Raw genomic sequence first — 5474 nt, 5'->3', positions numbered from 1 at the left:
CACGGCCCTGGCCCCTGCCCCAGCCTCTGCCCCTGGGGAAATGCTAATGAGGCTTCAGTACACTCTGGCGCGTCATTGGCCGAAGGGAATTTGGTGCCACCTCGGCCGCCGTTGCCATTGGCTCCGCGCAATCTGCTGTTCCCCCTCGCCGCCTGCGCCGCGCTCCCCCTCCCCTCCTTTTCTCCTTCTTGGCCCCTTCCAGCAACCGACCGACCCGACCGACAGCTGGGACTCAGCCCGGCACCCCGCGGCTTCCGAGGCATTCGGAAGCTTTCTCTCTTGCAAGATGGAGAGTTCTACAATGGGGGTGGGTCAGAGCCCAGGACCCTTGCGGCCCCTCGAATGGTTGGGTCGGGGAGGTGCGCGGGAAGTACCCAGGAAGAGCCGAGGCGCCCATTGCTCCCTGCTTCCCATTCAGCCTTCCCATTCCCCAGGCGCTGGGGAAGATACGCTTGGGGGAAAGACGCTCGCCCATAGGCTGCTGCCACTAAGCGTCACTCCACAGCTAGTTCGGGGACTTGGTGCTGGGGTGGGGGTTGGGGGAAGGGGTTCGGGCCCGCCCACCACTGTGACAAGGTCCTCAGAGCCCAGAGAGCCGGGCGCACCTCCAAAGCCCGGCACTGAGACCTGCGCTGCCTCTTTGCTTCTGTACGCAATACGCTGGCACTGTGGGGCGGGCGCCTCCCCGAGCCACCCAACAACTGTGCAGGACTTGTTGGAACACCTTCAGCTTGTCCAGGGAATGTTGGGCGCCTCTTCCTGGAGACAGGCAGGACGCCCAGTCGCGGACCGCCCAGCAACAGGGGAGAAGACTGGGTGTGGAATGAGAGGAGCCTGGAGGTCTTGGGAGATATTGTTGCAGCCCCCGGTGACTCTGTGAGGTGGGCTCTCCCTGAACCCACTGGAAAGAGAAGCTGTGGGCAGATCTCAGAACCTGCCCGCATTCACAGCAGCCAGGCAGTGGTGGAGCTGGGCTGAGCCCAGAAACGTGATGCTGGAGGCCCAGCTCTTCACCCTGCTCAGGACCTTAGTGCGCCAGGTGCCCTAGGAGATCTGACCCACGGACCTTATGCCTCATCTTATCTGTGCCTGGGGGAGCCCCACCAGCAGAGCTGGGAACCAGGCAGGCCATGCATTCAGCCTGTCCCCTTTCATGCCCGGTGTCCCCCAAACTCTGCCCAGGAGCCCCTCAGTGGGGAAAGGAGAAGGAAAGGAGTTCTGTGCCAAGGAGGGTTGGCTTCAAGGAGGGGAGGCCCCTGGGACTGCCAGGAGGAGGACAAGGCAGCTCCCCATGGGCCCTGGTCCTAGGGGGAGGCCAACTCACTGCCCAGGGAGCAGGCAGCCCCTGCAGCCCTGTGTGAGAGCAGTGCTCTCAGAGGGACAGTGGGTCTGGTCATGGCAGAGAAGAGCTCAGCGTGTGGACCAGGAGCCCTCCCTGGGCTGCTGCTCAGGGTCTCTGCAGTGGTGCATCTGTCACTGTGTCACCAACGGCGGGCCTTCCTCTTTGCCTCAGTCTGTTTCCTCTGCTAGCACAAACTGCCATGAGCACGTGGCTTTGCAACAGCAGCATACCTCTCACAGGTCTGGAGGCTGGCAAGTGCTGGGTCATAGCTCAGGGTGACCTGGGGTCTGGTGAAGGCCCCTTTCCTGCTGCATGGACGGCCGTCTTCGCTGAGCGTCCACGTGGGGAAGGCCCGAGATCTTTCTCAGGTCTTTTACTGGTGACGCACATGTCATTCTTGAGGACTCATCCATCATGGCTGACTTGCAGATACCGCTTGGTAAAGCGCCAACTTGCAGATACATCCCAGGAGGCAGTGATTTCCAGTGAACGTGGGGTTGCGGGTACACATTCATACTGCGGCATTCATCAGGGAGGAGGGCTCAGGATTTCTTCTGGGGGTCTGCCTTCCACTGTGACTCAAGGTGGCCATACTGTGGATGCAGCGTCTCTCATCTGTAACTGCCCAGGCACACTCGCCTTGTGTGCTCCAGAACCACCTGAAACACCAGGGTTTCCCAGAATCTGCTCCTACTTTCTCAGACTCTGGTTGACACCTGTGCTGTTGTTCTTACTTGGTGCTGCTGGCATTAATTAGGCCAGATGCCCCTGAAAGAAAAGGGGAGGCCCGCCTAGGAGGCAGTGTGGGGCAGGGGTATTGTCTTCCTCCCTAAAGACAGGCTGCTCCCTGCCAGAGTGCAGGAAAATCTGGATGAGGGAGAGGGAGTTTCAGAGAGACGAGGGCAGTGCCCCTGTCGGTGTTGGGAACCAGGCAGAGTGGTGACTGGATCCTCCGTGCACATCCCACTGCTGTGGTTGTGTCACCCCCACTTCCCACGTGCCAGGAGCTCACAGGGCCCTCTAAGCAAGGCCACATTGTAGGAACAGTGTTATGCGAAAAGCAGGAGCCTTGGTGGCAAGCAGGAGGAGGTCAGTGAAGGAAGAGAAGTTACATCTGAGTGTATCGCCCGTGTGTGATGCCGACAGAAAGTCACTGTCCTGTGTGAACAGTGGCAGGAGGCACCATGGTGGTTTTTAAATTCCATGTTGATTCTTCAGTTCAGAGAGCAAGAGAATCAGGCCTTATCCCCCATAAGTAAGTAAGGTGTCGCTAGCAGGAGGCCCAGGACAAGCTCTTGTACACATTCAGTCCTCTCCAGTCTTCCCAGATCTGATGCTTTGGCAGAGGGTTGTTCCCATATAGGATGGGGCTGGGAAAGCAGATATCTGCTTAGTTCAGCCTCATTTCTCTGAGTGTCCTGGGATCCTCAGCTGGAAATCCTGAGGTCCCTGTACCCTGCAGAGCAGAGAGCCAGGGGACACCACGGACCCAAACTGGTATTTCAGTGCAGCAACATGTCAGAATTCTAATTGTCCCTCAGCCACACCTTTGGAAAATTGTCACTGCTTTTGACACGAGCCTGACTGGAACATAATTTAGAATTGAATGACGTTGTGTGGTATTTATTTATTTATTTATTTATTTTGACAGGCAGAGTTAGACAGTGAGAGAGAGAGAAAAAGAGAGAAAGGGCTTCCTTTTCCATTGGTTCACCCCCCAAAATGGCCGCTACAGCCAGCGCAATGCACTGATCCAAAGCCAGGAGCCAGGTACCTCCCCCTGGTCTCCTATGCAGGTGCAGGGACCCAAGCACTTGGGCCATCTTCCATTGCCTTCCCGGGCCACAGCAGAGAGCTGGATTGGAAGAGGAGCAATCGAGGCAGAATCCGGCACCCCAACCAAGACTAGAACCCAGACTGCCTGCGCCGCAAGCGGAGGATTAGCCTAGTGAGCCGCTGCGCCGGCCATGTGGTATATATTTAACCTCCCCTGCTCTCTCCTTTATTAGCATGAAAAATCTAGAAATGCTAGCACCTACGGGGATGAGTATCCCCTCAGAGCAGTCAGTCGAGAGTATTTTCATTCTGTTTCTCTAACTGGGAGTTTGTTTCCCATTGGAGCAGAGGTCACACTGTGACTCTCCAGTGACAATCATAAAGCAGCACAGGTCTGAATTCTAAGATCATTACCTGGTCAAGCAACCTAGTGATTCAAGAGAGACAAACTCCCACCAATTATGAAAGCAAATTTTTCATAGTCTTTACATACAAAAGGGCTTTTGCAGATTGATAAACATAACAAGCTCAGTATGAAAAAAAGAACAAGAGAATCAAATAGGCACTTTATAAAAGAAGAAAATATAGATGGTAAAGAAGTACTTAAGTGGCCAGTGCTGTGGCATAGTTGGTTTAGCCTCTGCCTGTGGCACTCGAATCCCATTTGTGTACTGGTTCAAGTCCCACCTGCTCCACTTCCAATCCAGTTCTCTGCTAATGGTTTGGAAAAGCAATGGAGGATGGCCCAAGTCCTTGGGCCTCTGCACCCATGTGGGAGACCTGGATGAAGCTCATGGCTCCTGCCTTCAAACTGGCCCAGCTCCAGCCATTGTAGCCATTTGGGGAGTGAAAACAGGTGGAAGACCTCTCTCTCTGTCTCTCCATCTCTCTATCTCTATAACTCTGCCTCTCAAATAAATAAATAAATATTTAAGAAATACTTGAAAAATTAAATTTTACCAAGTATTGAAGAGGAAATATATAATTGTTCACTATTAAAGATAAAAATAGTAGGGTGATATTAGATAGACTGCTGTTTCTTTAGAGGCAGGGAGGAGGGGTTTCAGGCGGCTTCCCTGAAGCTCTGGCTGGAGATGCAGCCTGGAAAGCTCGTCTCTAAGTTAGAGAAGCAAGTGGCAGATGGAAGGGTGGACTATGGAAAGAAAGAGTGGAAGAACCATGTCAGTGCTGTGTCAGTGCTGAAGTTGGCCCAGGCCCGTCTCTCAGGCCTGAGGATGAGGGCAGGAACTTTGCACTCAGCTAATTAGTTTGTTCGACAGTTGCACAGGAAGTGAGGTTGGGCTCATTTACTGGAGATGGCTGTGTATGGTGTGCTGGCTAAAGCTGCAGCTGGGCCACACAACTAAGGTGGCCCTCACTAGAGGCCTGGTGGCCTCCAGCAGGTGCTGTTCTTGTTAGGGGCGCGCGCGGGTGTCTGAAGGAGGAACCTGAAGGTCTGACAGCCTAAGCGGATGTCCTCTTGTCGCCGTGTGAGCGCTCCAGGACAGCTGGGCAGAAAGCACTTGCTTCTGCCGGGGCTCTGTGGGGCTCTGTGAGGACGAGGGGCTCCCTGAGGGGCTCTGTGAGGACGAGGGGCTCCCTGAGGGTTTACCTGGTCTCAGCATGGGGTGACAGGGCCGAGCGTGTGAGGAACAATGGTGCACCCGCACACATTCTGCAGGGCCTATTGGGTTCCTTTCAGCAAATGACTGTCACACGTTCATTGTTGACCTTGACCTCTGTCTTCACCACCTGCTAGGAAGCAGTGTTCCTTTCCTCTTTCAGATCCAGTGACACTCACTAAAAGCCTTTGGGACACCAGCAGGCAGTCTCGGGGGGGGGGGGGGGACCAAAAAGGAAACAAAGTTGCTAAGCCTTCGCTCCACAAGGCCTCTAAGCCTTTGCTCGAGTTTGCCGCACTTCTGCATCTCAGTGACTCAGCGTTTCCAACAATCTAAGATGGCCCCGGGGGAGGTACCGAGCCTGACAGGAGACTTCCGTATTCCTGGACAATATGTGTCCTTGGCTGTGATAGGACCTTGAGGGCGTGCCCAGCTCCTGTCCTGTCTTACCTTTCAGCTGCTTGGCTCAGTTCCCTTGTGCCCTGGACATCCCCCTTTCTGTGTCTATAAAAGCTCTTCCCCTCCCAATAAAGTCAAGAACCCAGCTGCACCCTGGGCGTTGACTGATCTCTCGGCTCTGGTGTGGTTCCTTTGCCGCAGACACTCATCATCCCGCTCGGCCCCTGAACTCCCCAGGCTGGCCCTGAGGAGCTCTATCGGACCTGCTGCCCCGTGACGAGCAGCAATCTCCATCTCCCAGAGTTACAAGGAATCATGTCTGACTCCTCCGGATG

Source organism: Oryctolagus cuniculus, chromosome 15, assembly GCF_051225735.1.
Source record: "Oryctolagus cuniculus isolate XC-2025 breed Fujian yellow rabbit chromosome 15, ASM5122573v1, whole genome shotgun sequence".
In the NCBI taxonomy this organism is placed as follows: Eukaryota; Metazoa; Chordata; class Mammalia; order Lagomorpha; family Leporidae; genus Oryctolagus; species Oryctolagus cuniculus.
The sequence above is the reverse complement of the archived record's forward strand: the minus strand, read 5'-3'. Positions refer to the sequence as shown.